The sequence below is a fragment of the Sciurus vulgaris genome (genome assembly GCF_902686455.1).
Source record: "Sciurus vulgaris genome assembly, chromosome: 16".
NCBI lineage: Eukaryota > Metazoa > Chordata > Mammalia > Rodentia > Sciuridae > Sciurus > Sciurus vulgaris.
Genome location: NC_136477.1, coordinates 44707754 through 44721162, shown reverse-complemented (window position 1 = coordinate 44721162; position 13409 = coordinate 44707754).

Genomic DNA, 13409 nt, shown 5'->3' with positions numbered 1-13409 from the left:
GGAATGTGCAAAGGGAACGTAAATTTAAAGAAAACAAAACAAAAATCAAGCAAACAAGAGGGGAAAAACCATTCAGAACCTCAAATATCACTTTAACAAAAATTATCTTTGGAAGAGGAGCTTTAATTCAGTTTGATATAATCTGTATCATTTTGTATCATTATCTTGGTCAATAATAAATCTAAGGGGAAAAGTAAGATTTTTCTTATTCTCCTACTTAAGCACTTTGTTCCTTTGTTCCTTAGTTAAAATACAGAGGACTGACTTCTAGATTCTGTTAGCAGAATTTCATTGTATCATTATTGTTGAAAAATGAAAAACATTCAAAATCTTAGTGTCATTCTGAAGATTTTTACCGTGGTATTTGCTGTAATGAAATTTGACCTTCTATTAGTTATGAAATTAATCTAGGTTTCTGAGAATAAGGAGGTGATTTGTTTTCTTAGATTAATACTACTGTGATTTCCCACATATAAGCCCCCAAATGAAGATAAAATTCCTTTTCTTCATACTTGCTTTGTTTTTGAATTGGTTCCATTCCTTTATCTACCATGATTTTCAAGAACATAGCAATGAAGCAATTCTTAATCAACTAAGAGTAATGAATGAATTAGAATATACTACAATATTTTATGGGAAAGAACTCCATTTCTCTGCAGAACCCACTGGCTCAGAAGTACTTACATCATAGACATGTAAGGCATTTCCATATTTACAGGCTAAAATTTAGAGACTAAAATCAGTCTTGAAAATTTTTCTGCAGAGTAAATTTGATTAATTTTTACTTATTGCATAGTAGTGCTTATACATTTGTTTGCTTTTTTCCAATTCCTTTTCTCTTTTGTTTTCTTTCTCTTCTTTCCTACTCTCATCTCTGTCTTACAATGTCTTGCTCTCCTAACTCTAGGAGGAAAGGGACTATTCATTTCCAGATTTGTCCTGAAGCCTAGTGCAGTGCCTGGCACATAACAAGAAAGTAAAAAATATGAATTGGATGAAAGAATGAATTATATTTATCCATTGATTTCCATAAGGAAATTAGAAATCAGATTTTTTTGGTTGGATGTAGATGGCTATTGAATCAAACCTAATAATCTCATGCTAAAAAAGATAGCAAACTATCATGTCAGCTTAAAAACCCCAAATAATTTCTAGTAGTAATGGTCAAATCAACTCCTGAAGTCAGAAAAATAAAAACAAACAGACAAAACCCCCAAACAACTTGCAAGGAATTTAGAGCTCTGGTATTGGGGGCAGACCAGCTGGGTTCAAGTCCCAGGGTTCCCTCTTATCAGCTGTGTGGCAAAGCTATTTGCTTAAGCTCTCTATAAGTCTTGGTGTCCTCATCCATGACATGGATGTAGACTTTTAGTAAAACATCAAATGAAATAATGCTTATAAAGTGCTTAGCCAAGTGCCCAGAAATTAGTTTAGGATCATAAACTGAAGTGATTATTATTAGCAAGGAATATTTTCATTTTTGGCACAACAATTTGAAGGTCTGAAAGAAAAAAATACCAACAGCTGAACTGTACAAAGCACCTTAGATTGAAATGTCCCCAGACCCTCTCAAATACCTTCCAGATATTCTGTGGCAAAAGCTCTGCGCTCTCTTGGGGGAGCACAGGCCCTGTTTCCTGGTATAATGTGGGCTTGCAGAAAGGAACAGGTTGTTCTGGTTGAGGAGGGGAAGTAGAGGGGCAAAACACAACTCAAATTAAGAACACAATTAAAACGGGTTTTCCAACCTTCCAGGCTTCATATTAATCTAAATACTTCCCCCCAATCTCTAACTCCCAGTGGGATAGAAATGACAACCATACTTTACCCAAGAAGGACCAGCAGCTGCTTAACAGTCACTTCCTTACTGTGTTGACCAGAAACTAGCGCTCAGGCCCTAAAAATTGTTGCAGAATAAGGTCAAGAAAAAAGTAAGACAAAAAAACTAATGAGCATAATGATTCTATTTGGTAGTAAAAAATACAGTCATGACACTATGGCTGTATTGCCATAGCAATTGTAAAACACAGAGCTAACTACAAAATTGGAGTCATGCGAATGAGTGTTGGTCTATGGCTAAGCCACAAACCAACAAGCAGGATTCTTTTGCTATCAACATGTTTATGAGTGATAATAGATGAGGTAGGCAGGGCTGATGAAAGATTATAGGCAGCAACAGGTCATGTGACCCAAAGATTACAGATAAGGGACAAGAGACAGATGGGTGGCAAAAGATAGGTAGAAGGGGTAGAAGATGGAATCTGGGAGGGTAGAGGCATTGGGAACTCTTAACAATGCCTTTGTTTTTGTGTGGGGGGCCCACAATAGAGGATTAGAAAAAATGCTTAATGTCTAATGCTCTTCTTATTTTCAAACCAAAATGTCACAAAAGGGCAATGTGTGTCAGGTGGAGTCAGCCGGAGAAGGGATGGAAGTTTGGCATCCCATCCATGGTAGATCTTGTAGATCCACTTTTGATGCTGCCTGCTTACTGGGTCCATTCCATCTATGGTTTGACATCACCACTAGTTTTGTTCCTTGACCATAGCTGACTAATATAAGGACAGAAATGCCTGATACTACTGGGCAAAAGACACTCTCTTTCCAGGAAATTTGAAACAGGAGCTGAGATACTGAGAGGAAGGGTGTTTGGTAGGTATTGTTCCATTATTCACATTCGTTTGCACAGGTCCTCTTTTCTCCCAAGGCCTTACTCATTTCTCCCTTAGTTCTATGAGATATCTAGTATTTTAACAATGAACACCACCCCCTTTGTATTGGTTCATCAGATTTTACGTGCTACCAAAAGGGCTGGATGTGAATTACAACCCATGCCCTTCTTTCCCCAGTGATGGTGGCTGAACCATCATACAAGGCTGAGAGGATTCCACAGGGAAGTGCAAATAAGCTATTAATAGCAACATGTTCCATGACTTATTTTTAACAATCCAAGCAATAATATTGTAATAACTCATTTCAATTTCCAAGGTTTAAGAAAAATAAAGCAATGGAAGGTTTTGGAGTTTGAATCTTGCTCCTGTCATTAATTATGAGATCTAAGCTATTTCAACTGGGTGCTTGGTTTCCTCATATGACAAAATTGAGAAGATATAGGCGTGTGAAGATAAAGATAGATAGCAGTTAGCTCTAGCACTTAGCTGTGCATGGAACTTTTCAAGAACTCAGTAAATAGTGATGATTTAACTGTTGGCTTATTTAACCTTTATGAGCTATCCCAGAAAAGCAGGATAAGCATTACTTTTCTCATTTTATATTTCCAAAAACTGAGACTCTAAAAGATTGTTAACCAAGGTCACATAATGATAGTACTAGACCATATTCCAATTTTTTGATGTCATTCACACATATTTATTAAGTGCCTGCAATGTACAATGTACTTGGGAATGCAGGTCCCCTCCTTCATAAAAATTATAGTCTAGGACAGAGGTCAGCAAACTACTGCCTGTGGGACAGATTCAATTTCTTGCCTGCCTTTGTAAATAAAGTTTTATTGGAACATGGCCAAGTTCATTCATTTTTTTTTTTTTTTTTTTTGTTTTACTGTCTCTGAGTTTTCCCCCTATGGTTGGTAGAGGTTGAGCAATTGCTACAGAAGTCACATGGTCATCAAGACCTAAAATATTTACTATCTAATCCTTGGCCAAAAATTTTTTTCCATGCCCTGGTCTGGAAAATTTATGATTTATTCATCTAAACATGTTAATTAAGACAAGAAAAAAATTTCTCACAGACTTTGACCAAGTTCTAGTCTTTAGAGATTCCGTTATTTTCCAATGCAAATTTCTCCCCTCTTCCTAAGTGAAGGAGTCTTTTTTGCAACTACAGGAAGTTGGAAAATGGTTTCTGATGGTTCTACATTTCCTCTGCATTGTTCTCAAAATTTAATCTCTGATTATCTTCCAGACCTATAGCTTCGTATATTGTTATTACTAGGGAGAAGAAATGATGGTATCACTCAACATGACTGAATTATGAAACTTCTTGACAGACACAGTTCAGCCATGCTGCCTAGAAATTTCTCCTTGCATCCATTCCTTAGAAACAATAAAATAAATCACATACCCACATTTACTTAAAATACAAAATAATTAAATCATTTCAGCTTCTGGTTTCAAAATTTTGAGTGTTTATATACATAGTGTAATATAATCTGGTTAACCACTTTAACCTTTCCCACTTAAAATGTACATCCTGAGAGATATTTCAGGATTGTTTCTAAAAGAAGTAGAAATTCTTCCACAAAAGATGGTTGAGTACGGCAATATCATTATCTGAGGAAGTCCCCTTCCTGGCTAGTGGAGGACAACCATTAGCCCTGGAAACTGAAAATACTGACACAAGCATTGGACTTTCCAGATGAACTCTGAGACATGTCCTCTATGGCAGCTCTGCTTATGGAAGAGTACCGGGGCAAAGCTTTGCAGATCGCCTCTCTGTTGGATGGCATGGGGCTCTGACATTCTTTAGTGAAGTCTCACCCTTCACTAAAGGACCTTGGGAGTCGAGAGGGGTGGGGAAAGGGCCCCACAGAGGGGCACTGCAACTCAGGGCAGGAGGTCACTTTTGAAGGTATCACTTGAACTTACTTTCAAGAGGAAGTGGTGGCTTTGGCAAATGTCCTACAGAAGTCTTGCTGCTTAGAAAAGAACTGATTGGAATAACCATCAAAATGACCCCAAGCAGGAGGACTTTGGAAACCTGTGGAGTGCATACCACGCAACTCTGAAACCTTATCCACCCTGGGTTCCAGCAGGCTGGTTCCTACAAGGTAAGCTGCTTGTGGGGGAGGGGGACGGAATGCACCACTTGACAAAACAAGAATAATACATTAGGAAACAAATGCTTGGGTTTCTCCTTCCCTTGTAGGAAAGGATAACTCTGAAGATTGGGCTGCTGCAGAGGTTGCATTTAAAGAGACTGAATGCTGATGGGGAGGAGGAAGTTGGCTCTGCCCAGGGCACAGGAGCCGAGTCCACCCTGTTAGTGAAAAGGATTCAAATGTGAGTCACCACCAGAAAACATCCAATTTAACATGTTGTCATAGGTATAGTTAGAGAAAAAGTGCTGAAAAGCAGACAAAGATAAAGTGATTGAATGTATTTTAGGGCTACAGGGAATTAAAACATATCACAACTGTTCTGACAATATTATGGGGTGTCAGGACCATACAAGACTGTTATCTGACTCCTTAATGTTTTATTTCAATTTTGAAATCTCCTTAGTATTTCAGTTCTGAAGATGGAATGTGTTCATTTTCTTCATCCTCTCTGGGCCTGTTTCCACTGGTCTTGCTATTCAATCCTGAGGGAACTGGCTCAGCGTTTGCTGAGTACCAAACTTGTGGCTTGCTGCTTTAGTGGGCCAGGTGGGGAGTGGGCTGAGTTCACACTGGACATAAGGAGACACAGCAAAGAACCCAGGAGCTTTGTGGGTAGCAGGTGATAGGAGGCCAGCATTGATCAACCCAACTGGAAGACATGAGGGGCCATGCTCAGTGATTTCCTCATGGGACTGTCCTGTGTCCATCTCTTGGTGTACCTTAAATGTCTCCTTTAGCTTTAAGTTTCAATTTTTACATAAATATCCAATTAAATTAATTTGAATTTCTATCTTTCTTTGAATAAAGAAATTCGGTCCTTTCTCCAACGTAACTGAGGACTCTTGGAAAGGAAGCAGATGCCTAGAGCTGTTGCTGTCTCCTGTTACCTCTTGCTTTCGACTCTTACTCCGGGCACCCCTTGGATGCATCTGACTTCCCAAGCCCCTACCTCCCTGGGGCTTCAAACTTCTCTGTGTACTGTGCCCAAATATGGGTGCAGGCCTACTTCATTCACTAAGCAGCATGTTCCAGGGTTGGTACTTACTGTTCGTCACCCTTCACTAAAGGACCTTGGGAGTCGAGAGGGGTGGGGAAAGGGCCCCACAGAGGGGCACTGCAACTCAGGGCAGGAGGTCACTTTAAACTGGGAAGCAGGTATTCCTTTCCTGTAGTCCATTACGGGGACCTGGTGGGTTCTCCCTGGATCTCCCTGGTTTGGCAGCCACATCACTGCTGTCTGACTATCTGCTTCCATTTTTTTCCTTCCTTCCTTTGTCTTAGGGTCCAACTTCCTTAGCCTCAAATCAGTCACTTAACCTCCTAAGGAAACCTTCAAGTCCCTTAAAGGGCACACACAGACCTCAGTGACCCAGGTAGATGCCCTTTTGCCTTATCATAAATACTTTTAGCCTCTTTGTCTCTATCTCCTGCTCCCAAACCAGAGTTGGAAATAATAAATAAGAAAACCCGTAGTAACCCTATGTATAAGAAAAAAGGGGGAAAATGTTCCATATAAGATGAATTTGGCAGCTCTTAGATCAATCCTCACTCAACAGTTAGATTACAAAATAGCAAATCTGATTTTTTCTTTTCTCCAGTAGTTTCAGAGGATTGGAAAGGGTCTTTAGTTGGAAGGTCATGGAACCAACATTCTTGTCCCACTCTGCCTCTAACAAGTATGGTGACCTCGGAGGACCTCTGATCCTCAGGATGCTCATCCACAAATAGAATAGACAGGTTTAGCTCAGAGTTTTCCAAACTGTGTTCCTCATATACTAGTTTTGCAAGATGTTCTGGGAGAAGTATTTTCTGGGCTTGACTCTGGAGGACCCTATAGTCCAACAAAATTGAAAAATTTTATTTACCACAGGACTTCTCAGAATTCTTAATAAGCTAATGTGCACTATGACTACGTAAGAGAGAGATAGTCAGGATTTCCTAAATGCATTTGAAAGATCTTCCCCCAGGTTTAAGAAAGAAACCTGTTAATAGCATGAAGAAATGCTGTTTATTGAAAACTGTCATTCTGGAGAATAATCCAAATGAGTCATTTTCTTCTCTTCATGTTTATGTTCAGTTGTAATTGTTTTCCCCTGCTCAACCAGAGTGAAGCAATACCCAGTCAGCACAGAAGGAGGACTGGCTATTTCTTGATGGCTTTACATGTCTCTTTATCTTTTTGGTGAATTTAAGAAATATTGCTGAGAATATTTTCACTTTCTTAAAAATTGCAAACTCTAGGGAGGTTCATTATTGCTGTGTCATTCATTCAGATGGCTCTGAGTTTCATGCTGGCCTATCTTGTAAGCCCTCTTCTACCTTGTTGAACTGCTCTACCTAACTGTTCCCTGCAGCTCAGGATTTTATTTAGGTCTGGTTCTGATTAAGAGATAGAGGAAAGAAAGATTAGGTTACTCTCCTTTACTCACAGCCCCTTTCCTACCTGATAATTTAAACTATAAAACTTTATTTTTCAAAATGATTCAACATTTTATGAACGTTGAAATGGAAATCGCCTCTTTCTAGATTTTCTGATTGCACAATTCCGGGTAAGTGGATCAAAGTCCACTTTTTTGGTGGGTGTGTGCAAATGGGGTGTGTGTGCATGGATTTTCCTGCAGGGCTGGTTCTCTAAGAAAACATTTGGTCTGCTAGTTGGGTAGCCTAGCAGACAAGGATCAAAGTGGATCCTGAAAAACATTTTGAAGCTGGAGAGGAAGCTGGTGTACTACGTAGTCCTGATTGTATACCAATGACCCAGAAAAATGTTGTTTTCCCAACTCCCTCTGTACCAAGTTGCTTTCAGAGCAGGTTTTCCTTTAGTGTTCCCTTATTGGTCAACTCATACCCAGTGTTTTCTTGCCACTAGATCTCTGGGTTCAAGAAGTCATTTAACATACTTGGTCTAAGAAGTGAAGGTCTTTGATAGATGCTGTGTGGTTCTGCCAAGATTTCCCTCTAGAAATGAGAATATATGTCCCCAGCAGCTGAAGTTCTGCTGGCAGACATCCCACAATTGTCAACCCCATAAAGGAAATTCCTTGACTGAAGAGAGCTTTCTGCCCCAGATCAACTGCATCCAGTGACTGGTGGGTGGAGGATAGAGTCCTTCCTGGTTCAGCTTGGAAAGATCCTGAAGAGCTATCCCAGCCTCAGATCTCCCAATGGCACTGGCTGTGACTTCCATTGAAAATGTGTCGCAGCCCATCTACTGTGTGTCCAATCCAGCTCCCTTTCCTTCTCTTGAAGTTGTTGATCCTAAGAGGTCTCCTTAAAAAAAAAAAAAAAATCCTGTATGCTAAGCCTACAGGGGAGATGGAATATATTATCAATCCCTGGAGGAGAGCTGTGTTTTAAAGGAATCCCATAGTGTTAAGGGTACGTTGAACTCCAAAGGATCAGTTCCTAATGGTTCAATGGCTTGGTGGTGTGACATGTGGGAGGGAATGGGAGAGGGCTGTTTACACATGTGGAGGGAAGGAGTTTTGTGTTCGTTTTAGAATGTTGGAGCTTTTTTTTTTTTTTTTTTTTTTTTTAGTATCAGGAATTGAACCCAGTGCTGCTCAACCACTGAGCCACATCCCCAATCCTTTTTATTTTTTTATTTGGAGTCAGGTTCTCGCTAAATTGCCTTGCTATGTTGCTGAGGCTGGCTTTGAACTTGCAATCCCCCTGCCTCAACCTCCAGAGCCACTGGGATTACAGGCGTGCACCACCACACCCGGCAATAATACTGGTGCTTTTTCGGTCTTATTTCAAACATTCATTCCTAACTGGAAGACTTGAAGATAATATTCTTTATTTTTTTTTCCCCAAAATTTGTATATTTTGCTATTGGTGATCCCATTTAGAATTGATTTTGTATGATTGATTTTTCCATTTTGATAAAGTAACAAAAGTCAAATACAATGAAAAATACACCGGGGATATAAATATTTGTGATGAAACTCTCATAAAGGGAATGATAAACACAAACTTCAGGGTTGTTTTGCTTCAGTGGGTAGAGGCAGGGGTAGAATGGAGAATAGCATACTGGTCATTCAGTGGAATTGGTAGGGCTCTGATATTTAATTGAGTTGAGCGGAACGCTCATGAAGTGTCCCCTTTTATCATCCAGTTGTATGACAGACCCATACCATGCATGTACTCTACCAGTGTACTCTGTTTTGTTTCTCTAAGAGAGAAAGTGGAAAGGGAAGTGGAGGAAACAAGAACTGACAACTCAATGGTTTGCTGTAAAGGATACCGGAGAGACAGACAGTAGTTGGAATGCAACATGGAAGCCATACAAGGTTATTTTCAAAGATATGAGATATTGTGGCAAATTTATGTGCAGTTGAAAAATCCAGCAGAGCAAGAAAAAAATTAAATGCAGGAAAGAGCAGGGGCGTTTGAAGGAGCAATGCTCTGTGTTCTTTTTTAAGGCACTTTTCCTAGGTGGTAGCTTTCCTATCTGTTGTACCATCAGTCCCTCTGAATTGCATATCTCATTCATTATTCGTTTGTGTTTTTCACATATATTATTGAGCTCTTCCTAAGTGCTATGAGCTCATGCCTGAATCTAGTAGTGAGATTTGCTTTAGCAGGCGTTTTAGTCCATTTTCTGCTGCTGATCATCCAGCACCACAGCCTGAGTAAGTTATAAAGCAAAGAGGTTTATGTGGCCTATGGTTGAGGTCTGAGGTTCGTGGCCTATGGTTGAGGTCTGAGTTTCATGGCCTGCATCTGGTGAGGGCCAGTCAGTGAAGAACTGGTTGCCAAAGAGCCGAGGGTTGAGAGGTGGATGGAGCCCAATCTGGGCTTCTGGGCAACCAGCTGTTCTATAATTTAGGGAAGACAAGGCAGGACACCATTGAGGGCCTTCTAGAGTCCTGAGGCAGTGTAGGGCATCACATGGCAAGAGGCAGGGAGTGACAACAGACCTTGCCATCTGGCTCTTATAGCTGACCTACCCTTGAGATAACCCATTCACCCATTAAGCCATTAACTGCATGAGTGGATTAATCCATCCACCAGGGCAGAATCCTAATCACCTCTTAAAGGTCCCACCCTGGTCTTATCTCTTATGTCAAAATGGGGAATAAATTTCAACATGAGTTTTAGAAGGGACTAATCACTGTTAAACCATACCAGCCACCTATGTTAAGGAATTTCTTGCTGTAGTGTCCTGCCTTGTCTTCCCTAAATTATAGAACAGCTGGTTGCCCAAAAACCCAGATAGGGCTCCATCTATCTCTCACGCCTTGGCTCTTAGACAACCAGTTCTTCACTGACTGGCTCCAGACACACTTGCCTTTTCCTTGGCTCTTTGACTTTTCATAGTACTTTCTGCCTCAGACTCATTGCTTTTGCAGTTGCTTCTGCCTGGGACTCTCCATCCCCTGATTAGCTCCGGTGGCGGGCGAGACCCGGGGCCCAGGGTTACGCCACGTGCATCTAAAGATGGCGACTGGCAGAGAGCAAACGGCGTCCTGATTATGCCTGGAGAAAGGCAGGAAGCGTTTACAATTGGCTGTATGATAATCAGTTTAGCCGCCTAGCGCGTGGACAGTTATACTTTACACGTATGCTTGAGCTCGTGATCACTTGACCTTTAACAGGATTGGATGGACATATCTGGTTACAATTGCTTATGCATGAGACTGCTTATATATTGAGGGTGTTATCTGAATAAACGGGAAGCTGCTTCATGAACTTCTGAAGAGTACGTGTCTTTTGTCCCACTGGTCGGGCTGAAAGAGCAAGAAGCGGTGGCGGTGAGCCGCTTGAAGCAAGCTCCTGCTCTTACTTTTCAAGTCTCAACTTATGTATAATTCTCTCTAAGAAGTCATCCCTCCAGTTCCACCCTCTCTGCTCTATCTCCATCATCTAAATTTTATTCTTCTTCTAGTCTTACCTGTATGGTCCTCATTCATGATATTTCACCACACGTACTGAAATTGCAATTGCATATTTATTTGTCTCTCTCCCTGATTAGACAAGCACCCTCCACAAGGACAGGGCCATGGCAACTTTGTTTCCCCTGGTGTGATTTTGATCTGGTGAGTGATTCCCAGACACCCACCGGTCTCTGTTCTCCTGCTGCTGCTGTTGAAGATAAAGCCAGATTGAGCCAGATCTGGATTTTCATAGATGAGAAAATGCTTCTTAATCTGGTTTCATTTGTATTGCAATTACAGAGTTTGGTTATAAGAAAATATGAACTAATTGTCAAATCAGAGCATGTTAAAACTGGAAAGGACCCAGGAAGGCCTCACGGAAGTTTCTCTAGGGTACAAAATGACAGACAAGAGGAAAAGGAACAAATAGCAAGAGCTAAAAACAACTATTTATGAAGTGCTTAATATGCATTAACCTTGCACTAAGAGCTTTACCTACATAACCTAATTTAATCCTTTGAATTTCCTGACAGAAGGTTGTCTTAGCCTATTTTACTATTAAAGAAAGTGAAACTCCATGAGGTTGTGTACTTTTCTCTAAGATTATACACCTATTAAGTGATGGTGGCCAAGACTGTGAGCCAGGTCTGCCTGAACCTAAGACAGTGCCTTCCTAACTTTAATGTGGGTGCAGCTCACCAGGGAATTCATTTAAAATGGAAATTCTGATTCAGCCTATCTGAGATTCTGTATGTGTAACAATCTTGCTGGTCAAGCTCTTGTTGCTGGTCCTAGAGACACACTTTGAGAAGCACTGCCCTATCAGTGCTTTTCAAACTTGACTGTGCATTTGAATCGTGTGAGAACCTTGTAAAAACTGTAGATTATGAACCATTGGGTCTGAATTGGGGCTTGGAATTCTACATTTTTTACAGGCTTCCAGGGCAGGCTAGTTGTGCTCATCTGTGGACCATTCTTTGAGCAGCAAAGCTCTTATGCACCCCAAATTCAAATTGTACATTGGAGGTGGAGTTTGGCATAAGTCTCAGAGGTTTCAAACAACTACTGAAGCCAGGGGCAGTCACTGACAATGATCATGCCATCAGGTAGTGGCCGAAGCTCCCTTGAAAGACAACAAAAATCTACCTGCTGAGATGTGAATATGATTTGCCCTCTCTAAAACTCATGTTGAGAAATTGAATGTCCATTATGAGAGCATAAGATGTGTGACCAGGTAGGATGTTTAAGAGATGATTAAGGTTCCTCCCTCATGGATGGATTAATCCATTCATGGGATTAATGAATTAACATGTTACTTTTCAATTTTCTGGGTGTGTTTTACATTAAAAAATTAAATGTTTCTTGGCAGTTCTATTAAATAGACACGGGCAACATCTCTGGATAGTTTAATGCTCAGAAATCAATGATACAACATTGATACTAGGTTGCCTTGAGACTATAGGTCTGCCAGTAAAAGTCAGTTTGACTGGGTTTTTCTCTCTGTCTCTCTCTCTCTGCTATGTGATGACCTGACCTGTGCTACCCTGGGACTTGGACAGCCAGAAGGTCATCACCAGATGTGACTTTTCGAAGTTGAACCAGAGCTGTGAGCCAAAATGAACCTCTTTTCTTTTTAATATGCCCAGTTCTGTGGTATTGTGTCATTCATCCTAGAAAAGGGCCTAAGATAATACTTGGTTTTTAATCACCTCAAAGTGGGAGAAGGGCAGGGGTGGGCTGGAAAGCTAATGGTGCCTCATGTGAGGACAAGGTTTGGAGTGACGTCAATGGGAAGGCCTGCAGCACATGCCAAGTGCACCTGAGTATGGAGCGAGAAGCCAGCCCCCACCCTTCCCAACATTTCAAAGCAAAGTGACGTCATCAGTTCTAAAAACCCCCAGGTTCATAATGAAACTTGTAATCAGGTGAGTCTTGTTTTGTTTTGAGTCCATTCACACTCTTTCTCACAGTCCCTCACTTGGTGACTGCTGGGGCACACTTGAGGGGGGGTGAATTCTGGGAACTCTAACTGATCTTTCAGGTTTACATTAAGTGGGTTTACTCCCCTCGGAGAACATCACTGGCTTTCTTGTAAATCTCTCTTGCTCAAAGGGGACAACCTGCTTTCATTCCCGATTGACACTTTGAGGGCCTGCAGGTGTTGTGCATGCTAGTATTTTCTCTCCAACTCTCATCTTGTGTGAATGTAGAGAAAATGCTCCTGAGAGAACTGCCAGGACAGATACCAGGAGACTGGGCATACCCTTGGACTTTATGTCTTCATATTCTTTCCCCACTGTCCACAAAACTTGATTAGGAGCAGTTTGATCCATGTCCAGTGAAAGCTAGCCGAGCTTTTCAATGGAGTCTACTTTTTTTTTTTAATAAGATGGATTTTCCTCTTTACAAGTGAGGCAGACAAGGTGAAGGGCACTTGCTGAAGGTCAGCTCCACTTCAGTACTTAGCAACCACCAGATGAAGAGCATGTCTAATATTGGGATACAAGGAAGGGTTTTTCCCCTGACGTCCACCTGAGGTGGAAATAGAGGAAGTGGTAGAGTAAGGACTTTTGAGAGATCTTACCTTGAGTTTTGACTCCCTCATTTACTAGCAGTCCAGCCTTCCTTTGTCAGTTTCTTTCACCTCTTACGACTTGGTTTCCCCATCTATCAATGGGGATAATGTGATT